Consider the following 22518-nt stretch of genomic DNA (forward strand, 5'->3'; position numbering starts at 1 on the left):
GAAAACCCAAGCCAGGGGGAGCTGGGGACACAGACTTAGGTTCCAGCTAAACCCGTGGTTTCTCTGTGTGACCGTGGGGAAGACTTCTCCTCTCCTTAGGCCTCGGTTTCTCTATTTGTAAAACGGGGTAGTGGAGATTAAGGTTAGTGGCTGGGAAAGGCCCCCCACTGTGTGCGTGGACCAGGCTGGCTGCAGTGGGTGTGGAGAGAGATGGTGGGATTCCTGTGGTGTCCACCAGGATTTGTTCTCTTTACAGTTGTGGGGTGTGAGGACCAGGAGGGTCAAGGGCTGCAGGGGTTTTGGCTGAGCACTTGGAATAACGCTAAGGTGGGGATGGAGAGAGGACTGGGCTTAGACTTGGCCTATGGAGATGGCGATGGCGGTTCAGTCCCAAGTGGAAACACTGAGTAGATGGGCAGATCCTCAAACCTGGAGTCCTGGCGAGAGCCTGGAGGCAAGTTACACACTTGGGCATCAGCATTAAGGGGCAGGATAGAAGAACAAAGAGCCCCAAGGCTGGAACCTGTCACTTCCCCTCGGAGGTCAGGGAGATGAATGAAAGGCACAGAGGCCGAGAAGTAACAGCCAGGGAGATGCGGGAAACGCGGGGTCTCGGTGCACATAGCACCTTCCCTCTCGGCGGGGCAGCTCCACTTCCAGTCGGGCCGCACTGAGGAAGAGGGGCAAGTGTCCTGGGTCCTGGCCCATGGTAGGTCCCCTCAAGTTGAAGCAATTATTAGTCACCTGTATCTTGGTCTGGCTGTGGGTGACCACACGAGACAAAGGATGTAAGGAGAATTTATAAACTGAATTTCTGTGTACCTGGGAGGAGACGAACACTGAGACAAGACCTGGAATGGCTGGAGCACAACGTAGCCTTGGAGCCTGGGCAGGACTCGGTGATGTGAAGCAGGCTCCCTGGGTGTGATGACATAGACACACCCCGAGAGCCTAGATGGATTACAGGGTGGGAAGAGGGAGGGCTGTGTGGCCATCCTCCAAGTCCTTGTCTGAAAGTGCGCAGTGGGGTTGACCATAGGGACAGAATCACAGGCTGAAAGGAACTTCCAAGATAGGTCTCCTGGTCTCCTCAATTTTTTTTGCAGATGAGGAAATTCCGAGAAGGGAAGGGCCTTTCCTGTGGTGACAGAGCTGATAAGGGGCTAAGGGCCGGTGGTGGGGTTGCAGGACATCCCAGGGCGGGGTTCCCACCAGCATCTCTGCTCCATTGAACAAGCCCCTGGAATGTGCACTCTTGCAAACCCAGGGCTGCCCCTGCTCCACAGCCTTCGCTGGTTCCCCATGGCCCACAAAACCAATGCCTAGTTCCCTGCCCTGGTGTACAAGGCCCTTCCCTCAGGCCCCAGATGACTATTCTAGCCACATTTCCAGCAACTCCCAGGCATCACCTCTGTGTGGTCTGCCTCTGGGCATCTGCTGTTCTTTGGCTCTCACAGCTATCTCCACAAAGCCTTTCCCAGTGCCCTCGGGTTCCCAACAACCCTTTGAACCTTTAAAGCAGCCATGGCACTCATGATCACAGTGGCCAGCCACAACCCACTCTTCCTCCAAGAACCATGTAAGTGGCTCCCTCCTCCAGAAAGTCTTCCCTGACCACCCTCAGCCTGGGTCAGTGGCCTCTTCTGGGTTCCCACTGCCGCTGTGCTGCCCTCTGACATTGCACCACTGAGCCAAGGCATTGTAGAGGTCTGTGTTGTGTCTGTATCTGCCTCCCCTACCTATCTGGGAATTTCTCATGGGCTGGGACCAGCCCAGTGCACCCATGAGGCCCCAGGATCTGGGGGTAGTATACCCAGGACCAAATACATGCGTTGGAAATGTTGGATTTGGGGTTGACAAGCAAATGGGAAACCAGACCAAGAACCCAGAATGATTCTCAGAAAGAGTGATCATATAATATAAATGCTACCCTTTATTGTGCCCCTACTGTGTGCTACGCCAAACACACTGTCCCAAGTCTCTTCACAGAAGGCCTCAGGGGGGTATGGTGATCAGCATCTGACAGGTGAGAAAGTAAGGCTCTGAGAGGGGCCAATTGGCCAAGATCTCACAGTAAGTTCATAGCAGGGCAGGGCCAGGAGCCCAAGTGTGTCTGACACCAAACCCCTTCTCACAGGTCCTCACTCCAACTAGGCCTGGGCTGAGCAGCGTGGAAGGTAGAAGACTGTTTCAGGCTCAGGACAAGAGACCTAGCTGGGCCCCGACTCTGGGTCTTACGCACTTGCTGCTGGCTAGTGCCTGGGACTGCAATGAAGCCCTGCACCTTTCTGGCTGGTCAGGGGCTGGGCAACCAGGGTGTGGTAGAGAGTTTGTCCCTAGACTGCTCCTCCCGGCCAGGTCAGGATTGTAAGCACGTAGCTGGGCTGAGCCCGCACTCAGGTGAGGCAGGGGAGAGGCCTCCTCCAGTGTGAATCCCAGGATCTCGATGCTCTAGTGTCTCAGAGCTTATTGTGGCCAGAGATTTAGAACCATAAAATCTTGGTGCCTTGGGCTTTTGGAGTAAAATCTTCAAACCATTGCATCAGAAGTCCTACAGAGGCCCAGGTATTGATCTGTGGTGTCCAAATGCTTGTCACCAGCAGGATTCCTGACCCAGGCCACACTCAGCTCCCTCCTTTGTAAGGGTCAGCAGTTCCCAGACTGGGCTCTGTGAAGCCCAGAAAGCCCTCGGGAGATGGGAATGAAGTCCCCAGAGATGATAGTACAGCAGCTTTGAGGAAGCTTCTGACCAAGTGTGGGAGGCCGGCCGGAGACATGGGAGAAACAGGCCTGGGGAGAGACAAGAAGGCGGCAGAGAGGAAACAGGAACTCTTGGAAAGAGGGAGAGATTAGCTCGGTGGGAAAGGAGAGAATAAGCAGATAAGGCCCCCTGGGGAGGCCAGGTCAGGCCAGAGGAACAACAAGGGGGGCCCAGGCCTAGCCCTGAGCAGGCTGATGGTCTGTTGTTCCTCAGGTCACGGGGAGCAGCTGCCAGGTTACATAGACCAGGCCTCCAGCAGGATGCAGATCCCAGCCCAGGACCCCAAGCCCAAGAGAGGCTGGAAGAGGAGGGGTTGGGGGCTAGGAAACAGGAACCCCAGTATCTCTTCCACTCTCTTGCTGTGTGACTCCAGGCAGCCACTGGGCCTCTCTGGGTTTCTGCAGTAGTTGTCTTGTTTAATTCTCATAACCATTGTGAAGGGTAGGGCCTTGTATCTCTGTTTTTTTGATGAGGCCTAGGGAGAGAAGTGACTGGCCCAAGGTTACAGAGCCATAAGTGGCAAAGCAGAGATTTGAGTCCCAGATTGCCTGGCTCCGAGTCCACAATGGGCATCCCAGGGATGCAGCTGGCCTTTCACTGAGCAGGTAGTGTGACTCTGAAGCCATAGAAGGGCCAGACAGGGTGTCACACAGGAGGGAAAGGAAACAATTCAAGATTGAATAGTTCTTGACATCTACCACAGGGACCTGAGATTCTAGTCCAGGGGCAGGAGTCAGATTCCCCCATCCCCATGGCGTCAGACCATAGCTCAGACAACACTTTTCTGCCTTGTCTTCCTGAGCTGGGGAGTTCACCATCACCTGGGTGCCTGGACTCCCAAGACCCATCTGTGTGTGGAGGATGAGGGGGTAAAGCACATGTGTCCCCCTTTAGTGGGCCCACAACTCCTAGTTAGTGTATCAAAAATGACTAAAGTCAGAGATAGGCAGTCCTGGGTGTGTGTGTGTGGGGGGGGGGGTTGGTTGGAAAAGAAAAGCCCACTTCTCTCAGGGTGTTGGGGGTAGGGAGTGGAAATCTGGAAGACTTCATAGAGGAGGTGACATTTGCACTAAGTCTAGAAAACTGAGTAGAATTCTAAGAGTAGGGGGCAAGGGGAGGCATCTGCATTAGCAAGCCACAGCAGCAACTTTGCTCAGATGTTGCCGAGAAGTGGGTTATGGCTGGACTCAGTCCTGTGGGCACCAGGGCGGCAGAGGTCCAAGGCAGTTTGCCTTGGGCCCTGAACTGGTACATTAGAGCCAGAGTATCTAAGAACACCCCCACGAGGGTGCTAGCCACTGACTGGTCCTCACACCCCCAACTGCCTCCTGCCTGCCAGGTCCCCTGCCCACCCGCAGAGATGGCTGGCTTCAGGCAGAGCGATTTAACAGCCAAATTTAACGGGTCCCTTTGCTCCCGTAGACCAAATCAATATCCGCTCGGCTCTCCGGGCCTGTGGCTGCTGAAGACATTCTCCTTATCGGCCCCTTGGTCCCCATTGCCTCACCTGCTGGGCTCCAGTGAGGAGCTGAGGGGCTGGGATGGGGGTGGCGGGAGGGAGGAGGTGGCAGATCGCACAAGCATCCCAGGCACCCCCATCCAGGCTGACAGGAGGGCGAGCCCTGGCCCAGGGCTGGCAGGTGAGGATGGGGCTTGTGAGAGACCCAGACAGCAGTGTTCCTGGATGGGGCACGGCTGCAGTGAAAAACCAAGTGTTTATTTAATGTTGCCAAGCCCTCGAAGACACCTTCTAACTACAAGTCCTGATTCGGCTTTTCTTAGGTCCTTAACCTCTGCCAGAAATGTCGCAGGGTCCTGGGAGCCCAGGACTCCAGGACCGGAGCACGCTAGGACTGACTAGAATCTAAAGAATCCCAAACAGTGCTCCTTTGCTTTCCTCCACCTGCAGCGGGAACGTCGTGCTGGTTTTTCTAGTGTTTACAGGGCCCTTCCCGCTCCTCATTCCTCCTGGGCCAAGAGCTGTCCTCACTTCTAGTCCCGTCTGACCCCAGAGAGGGCGGAGCTGGCAGGCGGGCAGGAAGCCAGTGTGCTGTAGACCCTGCTTCTACCTACCGTCTCCCTGGACGTTTCTGGGTGAAAAGACGGGCAGCCTGTGCTCCCTCTGATCCAAGGCCACCTCCTGGGGACAAGCCTTTCATCTGGGTGGTTTTCCCTGCGTATCTGCAATGGGGCTTATCCTTGGTGCTCCAGGTGACATCACCAGCAGCCTCCCCGCCCCTCGGGTGTAAGTTTAGGGAGCTGTTCCCCTCTTGGCAGTTGCCATCCTTCCCTTCTCCCTCCCTTCCCTGAGGGCCCTTCTCCCTGCAACAGAGACCCCGTGCTACCCCCCAGTGATGGAGACCTGGATCCTCAGGAATGGGGTAAGGATGACTGCCCTGGATACACCCTGTCCAGGCCAAAGACCAGGCTGCGTCTAAAATCCATTTCTGGGGCAAAGAAAAACAGACACCCAACACCTCCTGAACACACAGAGCTTACCTCCCACCCCACACATGTCCCTTCCCACACCCCAGAGACACCCCACCACCCTCTCTCTCTCTCTCTCCAGAACAGCCCTGAAACCCACAAATTGCAGGAGGTCACATCAAGGAGCAGGTAGGAAGATGGCCTGTTGGAGTCACACAGTCAGGGTTTCATCCCTGCCTCAGTCCCTTCAAGCTGAGGGACCTTGGACAAGTTTTGGCTCCCAAGGCTCCATTTCCTCAGCTGTCTAATGGGAGTGAATTTGGGCTTCTCCTGCCCTCTCAAGGACCACAGCGGGCTGGTCGTCCAGCCAGAGCTCAGGCAGTGGTCCCTATATTACACTCCATCTTTCCTTCCCCAAAGCTTCCTGGAGTTTGGGCTCCATGCCCTGCCCTTTGCTGTGTGCTGAGGACACAGGAAAATCAGGGTGAGGGAGCCACACAGAGGGAGCACTATTATGGTTAGAGTACCGCGTTGCTGTTGGCCGGGCCTGACTCTGACTCCTGGCTCTGCCCTCGCTTGCTGTGCGACCTGGGATAAGCTACTTAACCTTTCTGAGTCTCAGTTTGCTCATCTGTAAAGCAGCATGAGTAACAACCCCCACCTCTGGATTGTTGTGAGGCTCAAACTAGATAACGGACATCAAGCACTTGGCAGGTAGCAAGAATTACTCTTGGTGGCCACTGTTATTAAATCAGAATTCAGTCACCCAGTTAGTCAACAAGCCTCCACCGAGTGCTGTACTGCTCTGCGGGGTGCAGGGGTAACAGAGCTGAGGTCAACGTGGCTCCAGACCTCCCAGTCTCCAGACGTGGGGGAAGCAAAGTGAGCTGAAAGCCTAGGGGTAGGCCCAGGGTGGGCAGTGAGTCAGATGGCCCCCCAGAGGAGGCCCCTTGGCCCTATAGCTGGATCTGGAAGGACAAGGAACAGTGCCCAGACGGGCTGGAGGATGCCCAGGCAGAGGGACAGCACGGCACAGAGGTAGGGAGGGGAGCACCCTGGCAGGGGCCTGGGGTGGCAGGGGTGGGTGTCTCACAAGAGGCAGTGGGAGGGGTGGTGTATGGAGTGAAGCCCAGCTCTGCCCTCACACTTCTCCTTTGACAGCTGGAGCCTGGGCATAAGGCCCTAGGGGCAGGCAGCCCCCCAAGATCCGAAGGTGGGGTTTGGGTCTAGGCTGTAGGTGGGTAATGCCTGCCTGGCATGGGACATGTGTGCCTTTGGAGGATGCTCCTCACCTGACGACGGTAGACACCCAATGAGGCAGCAAGACGCCCACCCTCCTGCAGGTTAGCCCTGGTGTACAGACGAGAAAACTCAAATGAGAAGACTGTTCCTGAGGGCTCTGACCCCAGGGCTCACCCAACCTGTGCTAAGGGCCTGCCTGCCCCATCTCGCCCATGAGCATGTTTCTTGCTCACCTACTCTGTGCTATGGCTGCCCCAGTGTGAGTGTGTGGGGGTGAGCCCCAAGCTCTCCTGGAGAGTTTGAGGAGGAAGTAGCAGAGCTCAGAGCCCCACACCCTCAGCCCACAGATCTGGCTTCTTGGGGGGTGTATAGCTGCTCCTGACAGGATGTCCTCTCTCCTGTGGATAAAGCTTCCAAAGGGGGTGCCACTAGAAGGCATGGCAGTTTAGAATCTGATTCACAGACTCACAAGCCTTGGAATCTAGAAACCTCGATTAGCCCCTCCCGTGGGAATGAGAACCTCACACGCACTGGGTGCTGCAGCGCCCACGTGTCCTGACAACCCTGAGTTGATCACCAGAGAAACAACATACATGGAGGTGACTCTAGAGCCAGGCCAAGGCTCAGCCCTCCTATGTCATTCTTGGATGACCTGTGTCATCTTGTGTGCCTCAGTTCCTTCATCAGTAAAATGGGGATGATCATCCTCCTACCCCCTCGAGATGTTGAAAGAAATACATGAGGTCAGTGGCCTGACTGTCCCCCAAATGTCACCCTGGTAAATAGAGCCCTTCTGAAGCCTCACATCCTTGGTAAAAAAAAAACCTTCATCTGTGTTGCCCCTGGATCTTTCCACTTCCTTGCTCAGGAGGGGCTGTCCTATTTTGCAGATTCCCTTTGCCACTGCTCACTGAGGGCTGCTTTGTGGCAGGGGTCTGATGGGGGAGGCTCAGAGAGGCTGTGTTCACTAGAAAGCCAGAAGGAGCCTTGGAAGTGAGCCTGTCCAACCCTCTTGAGCCTGGCCCCATTCTACAGATGGCGAAACTGAGGCCCAGAGGAGCAGGGCTGCGCCAGGTCCTGCTGTGTCAGAGGCAGATTCCCCGGTGGCGCTCCGACCTTTGAGGGGCTGGCAGGCAGTGGGCTGAGCAGGCAGGGCTCTCCCCATCCCCCTCAGCCCCAGAAGCCAGAGCCACCACACCAGAGGGGAGCCGGGTCCCACAAGGCCGAGAAAGGAGAAGCCCAAATATTTAGTCTGGACAGGAGGGAGTAGGGTTCAGATCCTGCCCAGTGGCCGTTCCCCTGGCCCTGTGCCAGGAGCCACATCACAGAGGGATGTGAACCCTCAGTCCCTGACATGTCCTATGGCTCCATCACAAATATTTTTTACACAAACATGTTCTGGTGCCGGAAATGCCACCATTCATTACTCCTCTGGGTTAAGGCATCATGTCTTTCTGCTAAGTTCTCCTTCCCTGAAGTAGTACAAGTAGTAATAATAATAATAATAATAATAATAATAATGGCAAGTCTTGCACGCACTGGGGTGTACAGCTTACACACTGCTTTCATACTCCCCAGTACCTCATAACAGCTCTTTAAGGCTCTACTATTATTGCCATTTTAGATGGAAAACCGGGCTCAGAGGGTGTGACTTGTCAGGGTCATAGAGAGCAGTAGGTGGCTGGAAGAAAAGTCCAGGTCTGTGTCTGGGGAACCATCTCTGCAGAGCTAGGGCTCAGATCAGCCTGACCTATAATGGGAGGCCCCTCCCCAGGTCAAGTTGGGAGCCAGTTGTCCCCAGGCTCCTCCCCTTTTCCTCTGCCCCTAGCCTTAAGTCTCTGGCTGCAGTGTGACAGCCAGATCTGGGATCCTGAGGGGACTCTGGGAGCCTCAGACTTACCCTCCCCTCCTCATCTCCCAGTCCTGAGCTTCTCTAGGTTCCTACCTCCATCATTCCTCGCCCCGTGAGTTATAAATGCATATTCCCAGGCCCTACCCCACCTCTACAGGATCAGACACTCTGGGGTGGTGCCCAGCAGTTGGTGATGCAGCAAGGGCTCCGGGTGGTTCTGGTGCTGGAGATTGAGAGCCACTGCTCTAGCACACACACCCCCTCCCCCTGTTGCCTGCAGGATAAATCCTAGCTCCTCAGCCTGGCATGGAGGCCCTCTGATTGGTCCTCCCACCCCCTCCCAGCCCCTCTCCCAGCCTGCTCCTCTCCACACCCACATGCACACACAGCCACCCCGATCCTTCTCACACCCTTCCTGAGCCCCACACTTCTTACACTTGCACCATCTCCTTTCGCATCTCTAGGCCTGTACCCACAGCATCCCTCCTGCCTATCCCTAAGCAGCCTGGAAACTTCTTTGATCTTGCAACACCCTCCGTCTCTGAGAAATCCTCCCTGACTTGTCCTGGCAGAGGGGCCCCAATTTGGTACCATTGCTGCACTGCAGCTCCAGAGGTCCCTAGCAGCTGCTGGCGCTGCCCTGGAACCAGACAGCTTCCCCTGGAAGCCTCCCCCATCAGTGCCCTTCTCCTGGCTCCAGCCTGTTGTCCATCACCCACCCCTCTCCCCTCCCACCCTCAGACCTGAGTGATGGCCCTGCTTACCCCACCCCTCAGCCTTCAAAGTTGGAGGGTCTTTAGTAAGAATCCCAGCAGCTTCGGGGGACCTTGGCCAGTGACTTCTCATTTCTGAGCCCTGGTTTTCCCAAATATTGCTGAATTTAAAATGATGACACAGGACCCATCACCGAGTATAAAATGTGATGGGTGAATGATAGCACCTGCCTCTCCTAGGCTCTTCTGCTCCCTCCTCCGCTCCCTCTGACAGCTCAACCATGTGATTAATGACTCAGAGCTAAGTCTTTCCTAAACTGTTGTGATTTCTTTGGTCAGACAATGCAAAGCATTTAACTCATCATTATTTCCTTTATTGCGTGGTTAACAGGAAGTTCAGAGCTAAACTTTATCTTAATCACAGTCATTATACAGGTTACCATGTGATTGATAAGTTTACTTCCTACTCTGTCTAAGGGGCTTTAGTTAAGACCTCTATTGCATCCTTTCTTTTAAACTGCTCCTAATCTTTAAAAAATTATGTGGGGAAGACACTGTTATTTTTCAATCCTGCCTGCGGTACACAGCAGCTCTGCAGGGTTCAGGCCAGCCTGCCCTGCCCCTCCCCTGGCCGGGCCTCCCCCCTTTCCCGAGTTCATGTGCATGTTTCATGTTTGCGCCTGTCTCCAGGCATTTGGTTGTGCCCCAGACCAAAGTGCCTTCCCTGTCATCTGGCAAATGCCAAACCCTCATTCCAGGCCCAACTCGGTGCCACTCTCCCCAGGCCGGTTCCCTGGCTTGCCAACCCACACCTTCCGTTTCTCAAAGTCCTACTGCCCTCTCTCCCCGCTTTCCCTCCTTCATATTTATTGAGCATCTACTGTGTTCCACACACCATTCTAGGGATCCCCAGTAAACAAGACACAAAGCCTCTGCCTTCGTGGAACTGACATTTTTGTTGGGGAGGATGACAATAAACAAAAACAAAAATAAAATTTCCAGTGGTGGTAAATGTTAAGGAGAAAGTTAATACAACAGTCTGAAGGGGGATGGGGACCTGGTGTGAGGAGGGGCAGCTGGCCATGAGGAAGAATTCTATTTTACTTAGGTTGTCCAAGTGGGGGTGAGGGAGCAGGCTGTGTGGTCATGGTAAGGGAGCCTCTGGGCAGGGGACCCCTGGGGCCAGTGGAGCTGCAGTGGAGTGAGGGAGGGAGAGGGGGTGAGACATGAAGTCAGAAGCCAGCAGAATCAGACTGAGAGAGCAAGGGAGCTACAGCAAGCTTGAGAGCAAGGGCACCACATGTCCTGCCCTGTGCCAGGCTCTGGGCTGGGTGCTTGCCATTCGATTTCTCACTTGGTCCTTCTGGCAAGTCTGTGATTGGAGGCTAGTTTTCAGACCATTTCAAAGGCAGTGGAGGCCCAGAGACAGAAGGGATCTGCTGGAGGTCACACAGCAGTGAGACCCTTTCCCTTACCCCTGAATCTGTGGCAGGGTGGTGGCCAGTGAGGAGTGGGGAGGAACGTGCCCTGAGACTGCTTATTTCCCGCCGGCCTCTCCTCTGAGCATCTGCACATAAATCACTCTGACACCCCTATGAGGGAAGCATGAACAGATTCAACATCACCTCTGTGGGTGAGCGCTTCCCAGGCCCCCCGCACTCCAGCTGAGCTTGTGATTCTTGGCTCTGATGCTGGCTACCCAGCCCAGGGCTCCCAATGCTGGGCCCACAATGCCAGGGGAGCCATGTTTTCCCTGGGCTGGGGAAGCATTCAGGAGAAAGGGGAGGACCCCACAGGGCCAGAGGATCTGGCTACCAGATAAAGGGTTGGAAACATTTAAGTCCTACTGCCAAAGATCTGGGTGAGGCTAGGCCTCCACTGGAGGGTGTGGAGGGCACAGAAGGCCAGAAGCTCCAGGGGACAGGAGGAGGGCCCAGACTCCTAGCTGGGGGCCTCCTTCTCCCAGGTGACCCCTGCCCTGCCCCACCATGCTGAAAGCTCCCAGTTGTGCCGATGTGGCTGAGGTTGTTTTGGTGCTGGCACAGGAGCAGAGGCAGACAGAGAGAGGGAAGACCAAAACGGCACCCCCCCCCACACACACACACGCTCTGACTGCCCTCCACCCACCCACCCAATCCCACTGGTGAGCCACTGGCCCAGGAACCATCAAATACTTTTTACATAGAAGTCAGCTGGGAGCTTTATGGATAAGGCACCCCTGGAGGAAACCATCAAATGCTTTTTACATGGAAGTCGGTTGGGAGCTTTATGGATAAGGCCTTGTGGCTTCCCACAGCACCCCTGGAGGAAAAGTGACCTTTGTCTGACAGACAGTGGGGATTCAGAGAGCACCTGTCCTGTGTGGGGCTCTGAGCAGTGCTGGGACAGCTTGGGAACAAGGCGCCCCGCCCTCAGGGAGAGGCTGGTCTCCAAGTAAAACCCACTTCCTTCTAGGCCTGCATTCAAGGCCTTGGCAGTGGGTAGGGTTGACCTTTCCCACCAGTCCTCCTCCCCTCACTGCCATGTGCCACCCCATTGTTTTCCGCACAGGCCTGGGACTCAGAAGCCACCATACCTTTGTTTAAGCATGCCCTGCCTTCCACTATTGTCTGTCCAGGCCTGCCATCCTTCATGTCTGGATCAAGTCTCCTGCCCCATCGCTTGTCCTTAGGCACCTGCCCACACTACACCTGATCTCTGGGTCATCGGCCCCTTGGCAAGGGTCATGCCAGGTGGTGGGAGTCAGGGTGGGGTGGGAAATCATGGATTCCAGGGTCAGAGGGGTCTGCTGAGCATGTGGCTCTGCCATCTACTCAAGGACTTACTGAGCATGTCTCTGAATCTCTCTGAGCCTCAGCTTCCAGATGGGATACTTGCTATGTATCTTGTTAGGACCCACGGGGTTGGTATATGAGCATGTACTTGCAAAGGCTCAGCGAACGACTTAGCAATGCTATTGGTGCTCATTAGTAACTCCATAGCTCTAGCTCCAGTGCTAGGCCCCGACGGTCACCTCCTGATGAAGCCCCTGCCAGCCATCACCAGCAGGGCAGGGCACCAGAAGGAAGAGGCCCTCTCTGGATGCTTGGAAGGGAGGATCAGTAGCCTATGCTTTCTTTTCTGTTCTCAGGAAAATAGGTCCCTGGCCCAACCTGGGCCCTTCCAGGATTCTCCAATTCAGGGAGGGTGGGGGTGTCTATCCCCCTTATAAACCTTCTTCCTACTGAGGGCAGTAGGAGGGCAAAAAAAAGGACACCTACTAAGAAGGGCTCTTGGTGGCTAACTGGGCTCAAATAAAAAAGCAGAGCCTGGCAGCCATTTCTGCACAGGGGCCCCTCACAAATTGCACTTCACAGAGAGGCCTCTGTGCTGAACTGCCCCAGGGCACTGTTTCTGCCATCTGAGCAGCCCTTATAAAGGAGTTCCTAAAATTCTATTTCAACCAATAGGAATGAGGCTTTCCCCATCCAATTGGAGCTGTGCTGCTCCAGCCAATCAAAGCAGCTCTATTCTGACCAATCAAACTGTGAGGATTTGGCATCCTCATTTGCATGAGGATGGTCCAGTCATGGGCCAGGGGTAGAGACTCCTATTCATACAGGACAGCTCCCCTCTCGCTTGGAAAGTACACTTTCCCTTTCCTCCGAAGACTGAGGTCCAAGTCTCGCAGCCTGCGCTGAAACACAGAAGGTATGTGGCCGGAGCCAGATGTGTTGCCAGAGCAGAGCACAGCAGCCCAGGGCAAAGCAGACCAGCACGGAGCAGAGCAGAGCTGTCTAGTGGGAGAGGGGCCGCCTCACACAGGTGCTGCATCACAATTGAGCTGTTTCACACTGAACAAAGTTTCCTTCTTCACTGCACCCCAAACTGGGAATTTCTGTTGGCACTGAATGGGCGCCAACAACCATTGTTTGCAGAGCTAACCCCCAAGATGACCTCCTCTGTCCTGACCATGGGCCCCCAGCTTTTCTCATGTAGCCTGACATTCGGTAGGCCCCTCTAGCCTTTCTCAGCAAGGGGCAGAGCTGACTGTACCCCCAGGGCCCCTCACCTCTCCGGGGGCTTGGGTCTGTGGCCCAATGACTGGCTGTGAAATGGGGATAGGTGGGGAAGGGGCAACCTTGTCACCTCTAGAAGCCCTGCCTGCTCTGAATTTGTGGGGCTCTGCTGCCCACTGTAGTTGTGGGGGAAGCTGCCTGAGCCCAGCTCTGGCTCTTCACAACCTCACTGTGTGGCCTTGGATGAAGTGCTGCCCTTCCTGGTCCGTGGGAGGGTTGGCCTCACAAGGCTGCGGAAGAGTCTATCCAAGATGACTAGGGCTAAAGAGGGATGGAGGTGTGTCGTGCCCCCCCCCCCCCACACACACACTTGTTCATTCAATCAGCAATGTTAGAAACAGAGGGAAAGGGACAGGAGGGGACCACAGGGACCTGGGGATACTGGTAGGGGCCTAAGGGGCCCAGTAGAAGGGGTTATTGGGGATGGCAGAGGGTGGGCAGGAGGGCAGTGGGGGACAAGGAGGGTAAGGGTTGGCAGGTGGCCAGCCTCACCGCAGGCCTCCCCACGGTCTTCTAATGGACCCCACAGAGGCTGCTTGTCAAGGCCTCTTGCCTAATTATCAAATCGTTCCCAGATCCCCTCCTGCGGCCTGACCTCCTCCCAGCCTGATTCTGTTAGGAAACATCAGCTGTCAGCCCGGCGGGAGCTGGGGACTCCAGTTTGCAGGACAGGAGGGCCCTGCCTGTGCCCCCCCCCCCCCCCGCTCCTGTCAGGGCCCTGGGGAAGACTTCGGCCCCCAGTCCCATATAGAGCAAGTGTTGGTTTAGGAGTCAGCCCTGCTGGGAAGGGGGAGGCCTTGGCTGGGTTCCCCAATTCTTGGTTCCTTCTTCTGTTGAATGGGTATTTCAACCCTGACTCCCAGGGTCATTGAGATAGTCTGTGCTGACTCTCAGGGGAGCCAGTGTCCTCTCCCTGGACCCCAAACCAGACTGAGGGCAGGGTGTGGGCAAGGGCCGTTACCAAGCTGCACCTCTCTGCCCACTCCTCTGCCCAATCCTGACATCAGGCTCCCTTAGCTCCCAGCAAGTGCCTTCATTCCCAAGTCCTCCCAAGACAGCCTCATGCCCATCTGTGGAGATCTGGCTCTCTGCTGGCCGACCCCCAGGCCAGGAGAGAGGGTGCATTCAGGTGTACCCACAGCCCCTTAAGCCTTGCAGAGGTCCTATTCTGACGGGCACTGCTCAGGGCCATGGGAGCTCTGATGGAGACTGGGCTGAGACTTCCCAGGGTCCCACCATGAACCCTGGCAATGCCAGTCCTGTCCCCAGGCCCCTATGTGCTTCACCCACTCCCCAGTGCACCCTCATATCTGCGTGTGCACAGGCACCCCCCACGCGCGCACAGATGCACACTCGTGCGCGTGCACACGCAGGATCAGCAGGGGTGATGAGGACCCGACATCTGCCCGCCAGGTGCACCCCAGCTGTTAATCAGTGCTTGGAAGGGGCGGCTGGTGAAGCAACCCCCAGGGAGATGAGGGTAGCCAAAGGTCACTTGAAGTTCCCACAGCCCCTCACGGTGGCCGCATGGAATGAGCCAGGAGCCTGTCAGCCCCTCAGCTGTCTTCTCCCATTTCCAGATGGGGAACTGGGGCTCAGAGAGGGGCAGGGACTTAGTGGGGGCCACACATCAGTGGCAGCTGGAGCTGGACTTCCTGGCCAGCCCTCATGACCTAAGCTGGGCCTGTCCCCTCCCCACCCAGCCCCAGATGTCTGCCCCATACCCATGCCTGCTCCGTGTTCCCTCCCTGTAAGGAAGAAAGAGGACCCGGGGTGCCTTGGCTGCTTCTCCAGACTCTAAGGGGCTACAGGGAGGTGCAGGGCACTCAGCTCTGTGGGAGGAAAGACATTCTTCCAGTCAGAGCTGCCCCACAGGGGCAGAGGAGGCCACACTTTAGAGAGAGGGAACTCCCTGTCCCTGGGAGTGTTCAAGCAGCAGCTAGAGGCTGCTGGGGAGTTCAGTGGGTGGGCTCAGTGACCACCAAGAGTCCTTCCAGCCAAGGCGTTTTTCTGTCTGAGATGCTGAGTGTCAGTGACCCCCCGAGTTGAGAATTCCTCTGAAGTTTGGATTAAATGCAACTGCTTCCCTGGGCTCCTTCCAGCCCCCTTACTCCAGGACTTTCTGAGCCTCTAGAATCCCCTGGGCCAAGCCTCACAGCTCATGAGCAGACAGATCAGGCCTCCACTCCCTGCTCATCAATGACAGCCAAGGACGTTGCCTCTCAGAGCCTTAGGGCTTCATCTGTAAGATGGGGACCATCACCATGGCACCAGAGTCACACACTGTGGTTGTGGTGGGGATAAAATAAGGGACCACACGTGAAAGCCATTGCTAATTGGACCAGGAGCTGTGAACTTGACTCTGGCTTGGCAGCTCTGCAGGAGGAGGAGACAGTGACAGCAAAGACTGGATGGAGGTGATTGGAGGATAAAAAAGGGCTAAGGTGACAAAAGAGCTGGGTGTGAGCAAGGGAGTCATGGGGGTGGAAGCTGGGGGCTTCCAGTGCCAGGCAGAGGCCCCAGGACCTGCGTGAGGGGACATGTGTTTCCCAGCAGGACACCAGGCAGGCACATCCATCACTGCCAGGGCCTACCAGCCCAGGCTCCAGCCACTGGAGCTGGCAGCAGATCAAAGGGCCTTGAGGATGACCTTGCTGATCCCAACTGGTGGCTCAGGCCTCAAGAAAGTAGGGCTGAGAGATGCCTGAGGATTGGGTTGCAGGGAGGCAGATTCCAGCTCAGCAAACAGCACCTACTAGGCACCAGACTGGGCAGGGCTCAAGCTCTCATCATTGAAGTGGGTACCCAGGTCATGATAATGCATTTCATAGATGAGGACTCCAACGTCCAGAGGTTTCCTCTGTGTCACCGCCTGCCCCTCTCCGACATCCCCAGCCACAAGGGAGAGGGTGTATCCAGAGAAACCTAGTAGAAGCATCAGCTTGAACGGGGGGAGATACTAGAAAACTGGGAGCAGGAAAGGGGGCCCTTGAACCTGACCTGTTCAGCAGGGAAAGCTCCAGAACCACAGTCTCCCCTCGCCTGGCTGGGCCTCCCAGATCCACAGCAACCACAGTGGCCTTGGAAAGGTTTCTCCAGGTCTCCACCTCCCCATCTGTAAAACGGGTGGCTTGATCTCACTGCTCTCCAAGAGGCCTTCCAACTCGGAGGTGGGATGGGGAGGGCTGCCGAGGGGACCAGAAAGGAGGCCTCTTCAGCTCAGATTTAACGAGCCGTCTGTTCGGTTAAAATTGATCAAAACCAGACTTGAGCTCAGCTATGTCTCTGATTTGCACCGACTGAAGCCGCCAAGAATTCATCCCTCACTGTTTCCAGTAAATAATTGGGCTCCCGTGGGGTTCCCAGGGCGGGCCGGACATCTCACCTCGTCTCTTCACAGGGAACTTGACCAGGGAAGGCTGGGTAGGAAGGAGACCCACAGCCAGGCATCCAGCGCACTTCTACCATAGAGCACATGGTGGGCGGGAGTTGACTCAGGGGCCCCCCAGCCTTCACGTGGTCTGAGGAGTAAGAGCTGCCAGCAGGAGTCCACAGGGCCCACAGGCTGGGGAGTCTGGCCCCATCGCTTCCTTCATTCACACAGTCAACAAAGCTTCACGACCCCCGAGGGCTGGGCTGGGAGGCAGCGCCCGGCCTCTCAGAATTCCCCTCAGCGTCTCAGGGGCCTAAGGGGTCACGGCCTCTTCCTTTGTTGTCCCCTCATTCCTTTGGTTTATAAAAGAAATGAAGAAATAGCCAGACCAGGTTTCCAATAGCGACACTGTGCAAGCTGTGCAGTTCTTGGGTCGTCACCATGGCTGTGGGTATGCCAACCCCCTGGGAGGTGCCCACAAAGCCCAGGGGGCCGTGCTTAGGGGAGGTGATGCCTGAGCTTGAAAGGCCCCTGCACAGTGCGCGTGTGTGCATGCACACACACCCCCCCCATTGTGTCAGGACCTGGTTAAAAATACAGGGGTGCTGATTCAGTGGGGTGAGGTGAGTTCTAGAGTCTGCGTTTTAACAAGAGTCCCCGGTGATTCTCCCTCCCTGTCGTGTTTGAGAACTCAGACTATAGACCTGACCTTGAGAGGATATCCACCCTCACCTCTAAGAATGTAACCTTGAAATTCTCTGGGCTGCCAAATCATCATCCTTCCTCAAAAAAAAAAAAGGCCACAAAAGATATCAAGATGTGGGTAATGATGGACGTCTACTTGCTGCCATTTCGCACTAAAGTGTGAGTGATTGGGTTTTACCCCACAGAAGAGAGTTTGAATTGAACCACCCAAGGAATCTAACAGGCAGACCTGCCCAAGGACTGTGTGATCTGGAGAGCTGGTCTCCTGCAGGTCTCCTCCCCATGAAGAGAAGGGACACCAGAGCCTGTGTGTACTACACATTGAAGCCTGCAGTGAACTGCTAAAGATGGGAGGGCAGAATGGTCCTATTAAAATGGGGGCACAGCTAAGCCCCATTGCTCTCATTTACCTTTAGTCACAGGACTGAATTCATTTTGAATTTCAAATAATATTAAAAGATAGCAAAAGGTTGTATAGTTTACCAAAAGGGAGCATGAATTTGTGAAGTTTCAAAAACATTGGGTGGGTTGCTGGCTGCTGACCTGACCCACCCCCCAAGTCCTCCAGCTGAGCTCCAGCTGAGCTTTGAGTGCAGGTTCCGAGGTATCGGTTTTGATTCTAAGCTCTAGTTGGTTCAAACCAAGGCCGACTAGATCCTAACTGGCCCTCTGGGCCCCTAACAACGTTCTTTGAATAAACTGATCACCGGCTAATCAGAAGTAAGAAGACCAAGGCAGGGGAGGTGCGGAGGGAGGCAAGGCTGGAGGGTGGGCCCTGTCCCACCATCTCCACCTTCCTGGGCTCTGCCCAGGGACTCCATGTCCCCAGGGCCCTGGTTATCTGTCCTCCCCTTGGGTCTAAGAACCCAGGTTGGGGGCAGGTGTCCCCAGAGAGTGGGCCACTCATTGTCTTGATGCCCTGGGAAAGGGATTTGAGGAAATCCGTTTCTCACCACCTGGACCGCTTTAGGGTCCCCCCTGCCTCCCACAGGCCCCTTTCCTATAAGCATGTCTAGCTTGGGAAACAGTGCTTGGGCCCTTCCCTGCTATGGCCCCTTCCCTGGCTCCCCTTTGTACAAGTTGGCCTTTCTCCCCCACACCCACTCAGCAGAGCTTGGCTGGGGAAAAGTGAGGGGCTCCTGCCTGTGCCTCCACATCAGGTGGACAAAGCTCCAGGAGATGGGTTTGCAATTGGAGGGGCCTTAAAAACATGGGAGGAGGAGCAGTCAGCAAGCTTTGCCTCAATTGGTCAGTCATTCCCTTAAGGAGCCCTTTGTCAGGCGCCAGGAGAGGAATCCCACCAGGTACAGGCCTAGAGGGGCGCACCAGATGAGGGGGGCGCACCTCTAGGTGAGGGCTGGGCCAGTCCTCCTCTGGATCCCAGCACCCAGCACAGGCAGGGAGGGCCTGAAAATGTTCTGGAAAATATGAGCAGACTCCAGCCTCCCCCAAACCTACCACATCCACCGCAAGCCTGACTCAGAGAGAGGGTGAGGTACGAGGAGCAGGAAACACTCCCTCAGGGGGCAGAAGTCTGCTGAGGATGGCACCAGCGTGCCAGGCACTGGGGACAGAGGCTCAATGTATGTGGGTGCTGGGCCACGCAAGAGTTGACCTGCTGGGCCCCAGCACCCTTTGTCCAAAGTGCTCTCCCTCTAGGGGTGCCCTTCACACCTCCAGGAAGCCTACCTTGCCTGCCCAGGCTACTGGCATCTCTCGCTGCCCCAGGCCTCAGCCCGGCTCCCTGAGCTGCCCTGGAGAGAAGGCAGACCCTGCCACAGGGCTGGTAGCTGAGGTTCCCAGTGGATAGCTTAGCTTCTAAGGGACCACTCTCCTTCACCCCAGCACACACCTGTGATAACAGGCATGTGCCTGTGTTTCCAGTCTGTGACTTTACTCCCCTATTGTCCCCCTACTTTGACAGATTAATATTCAAAGAAGCCCTGAGGGATGGTTGGAGGAAGAGGCTCTGCCCAGGCTCTCTCCACCTCATTGGCAGCCCCGTTCTGCCTCATGTACATCCCAGATCTGCAGATGGATGGCAGATAGGTACCTGGTGTCCCCGCCACTTCCCTGCCCTTCCCAAACCCAGCCAGGGGAAGTCACCATTGTGCAAGTAATTGGCCTCTGAGCACCTGTTTATGTAGTTCTGGGCCACCCGAGGGGCGGGGAGCTGTGCATTAGCCTAGAAGAGCTGGCCTGGCATCCCAGTGAGGAGTGCTACCTGACTTCATCCAGAGGCCCAGGCCCAGCCCTGTTGTCACAAGACCTGGCCTATACCTGGCCTTTGTGATATCTGATCATGGGGGCCTTGACCTTGACATCTCCTGACAGCAGCCACATCCAGACCTTCATTTGCTAGAGGGGAGTCAGGAAGGGGCCATTAATGGGTACAGCAGGAAGGACCCTGCCAAGCCTGGGGGTTTAGGCCCCTGTTTGAGTATGGAGCAGAATGAACCTTGACAACAACATGGCCCCCAGGCTACCCCATGGCTTCCTGCCAGCAGACCCAGGCTCTTGACAGGACAGATCCTTGGGCCCCTCTCAGCTTCACCAGCTCACAGAGTTGGACTCTGCCCACAGGGTTGACAGGTGGCTTCCTCCAAATGCTCAAATCCCCAGGGTACCCTGACCCCTACCAGATCATATCCAGATTTCAAGCACCCTGTGGCGATTCAACCCTCATCCAAGAAACCTTTCTAGGTACTTCTCTCTGCCCAGCCTTTGAGGACTTCTCTGAGGAAGAGCTAGAGTCAGAAGATCTGACTTTGCAGCCTTAATTGGCCCTAACTGCTGTGTGACCTTGAGCAAGTCACTGTCCCTCTCTGGGCCTTAACTGAAAAAGGACACACAAATTATGATCTGGGCCTATTATGATTTCATTTTTCATTCCTATCACTTTCACATCCCATGTTATAGCCCTTTAGACAATGAATAAGCAGGATTTTACTCTCCATTTCACAGATGTAGAAAATGAAGGGGAAGGGAGAGCTGACACATATAGGCCATGCTCTCTGCAGGGACCTTGCTACAGAGGCTGGTCACAGCAACCCCATGAAGCCTAAATCAGGAATCCCACCTTACGAGGAAGAACCATGGCCCCAAGGGGGTCAGTGATTAATCACAGCAATAACAAGAGCCAACACTGATCAATCGCCTGCTTTCCATGTGCCACGAGTCAAGCTCAATGCTTTGCATTATTAACTCATTTAATCCTCAGAACATCTAGCAAGGTTGGCCCCTGCTATTGCCCCTATTCCACAGACAAGGAACCAAGGCTCAGAGAGGTGAAATGATCTGCTCACAGCCACACAGCTTGAAAACTCTAGTGCTGGGATTTGAGTCAGGCTGTGTGACACCCAGAGCCTAATCTGTTATAACCTGTCCTTGGCAAGACTCAAACCCAGATATGCCTGCCCTGAAGCTCTCCAGTCATGCCCTGGCTGCCTCTGCAGGCCCATGTTGGGGAGGAGACTCCCAGAGTGCAGAGAGGGCCTCAGCAGAGCAGGAGCCTGCACCAAAATCCCCGAGTCCAGTGCTGAGCACACAGTGGTCAGTGTGTGTGCCCGCCCCCCATGCCCAGGGATGGAGAGACTGGGACCCTAGTTATCTCTGGGCAAATGGAAGCAGCCATCCTGAGAATGGGGTTCTGCTTGTTCAGAACCAGGGAGAATTTTCTGTGGGAGGAGGGAAGATGTTCACAGACCCAGTCAGAGAAACCCCCAAATCAGCCAGCATTAGGTGGCCACAAACCCAAACCCCAGTCCCCCAATTAAGTGCTGCTGTTTGATCCTCCACTAGCCCAGTTTCCACACTCGGGACAGACTGTCCTTCCACCCTGGCCTGAAGCTCTGCCAAGCAAAGCAGAAGGGAGGGTGACATTGGTGTCCCCCAAAAGCTGTGTGGCCTTAGATAAGTCACTTAACCTCTCTGAGCTTCATTCTATCACTGGGGATATTTACACGGACCTCACAAGTGGCTCTGAGGCTTGAGTGAGAGAAGGTTCACAATGTGCTTGATTCAGCAGCTAGCACAAAGCAGGTGCTCAGCTGCATGTCCACGTCATTTGCACCCCCGGTGGGGGTCTGATGCAGGCTGGGTTCTGTCACTAGGCACCTGGCCTCATGCTGGGCACTGGGAGAAGGAGGTCAGATGGCATGTGGCTACCTGGGAAGAGAGGGCCCTGGAAGGTATCTTATCTCCCCCTCAGGGTAAGATGGAGAAACTGACCCACAAAGGGTAAGTGACTGGCCCAGGGTCATGTAGCAGCCAGTGCCAGTCTCTGCAACTTTGTGAACCTCAGTTTTCTCATCTGTACAATGGTTCTTTCCTCTACCTACCTTGAGGAGGTTGGAGGCAGGGAAACAGGAGGGGAGCTTGTTGAGAGCAGGAAGCACAGGGACTTCTTCCTGCCCCCTCCCCCCTTGGGATCCTGGCTCCCAGGATCTGGAGCCAGCGGTAAGCAAATCTCTCAGGCCATGGAACAAAGGGCCTCCACCCCAGGGTTCTCTTTGCTGCAGGTTGTGTAGGAGAACAGGCCAGCTCTCTCCTCATGCTCACCAGGACTGGCAGAGGTGCTGAGGCGCCCAGGGGCAGGGTAGACCACAGCCCCACAGTGCTCACGAGCCTAGTGAGGAGGCCCTGGAACAAGGGTACCCACCCCATCACCAAAGGGCAGCGAGAGTGCTTCTGACACACACTTCTACTGAGTGGGACAGAGTCCTGATGACACAGCAATGAATAGGCGTGGGAGCTAGAAGCCCAACCTGAGCAAGACAGAGAGAGAGACGGGAGAGAAATAGACTCAAGCTTGTGCGCTCTGGTCCAGCCTGATGGTTTGTGGGCCACTTTTCCGTCTCAGGGGACAGTAATCCTTTCTTGGTGGGAGAGTTTAGGCGAGGGTTAGATGAAATCTCATGTGTAGGGGGAAGGGGGTATCCCCACTAATCTTAAAGGCCTTTTTGTCAGATACAGGGTGGGGGCCTCCCCACTGCTTCCCAGACTTCCCCTCTCTTGTCCTCTAGCTATCCATCTGTTCAATGGGGAGATTGTGTTGAAGAATTCAGAAGGCTGCTTCTTGCTCTTAAATGTTACTCGTCACCTCAGTTGGGAAGGAGGGGCTCAGCAGAATAAGGACCAGGGTCCACAATATTAGGGGTTGGCTGGGGCCCCCAGAAATGAGAATCTGGGGTCCTTTGAAAACCTGCAATGTCCAGCAGAGCCCCCCAACATCTGGAGCAGCCTGGAGCAGAGCCATGCCTGCGGTGCTGGAGATGAAAACAGCCCCAGGGGCAGGGTGAGAAGGGAGCAGGGAGGGGGTCTGTCACCCACCAGGCAGGCGGGATGAGCCTGAGTCTAAATAAATCACTAACACACGAGGGGAGAAT

Source organism: Miniopterus schreibersii (assembly GCF_964146895.1).
Source record: "Miniopterus schreibersii genome assembly, chromosome: 12".
NCBI classification, from domain to species: Eukaryota; Metazoa; Chordata; class Mammalia; order Chiroptera; family Miniopteridae; genus Miniopterus; species Miniopterus schreibersii.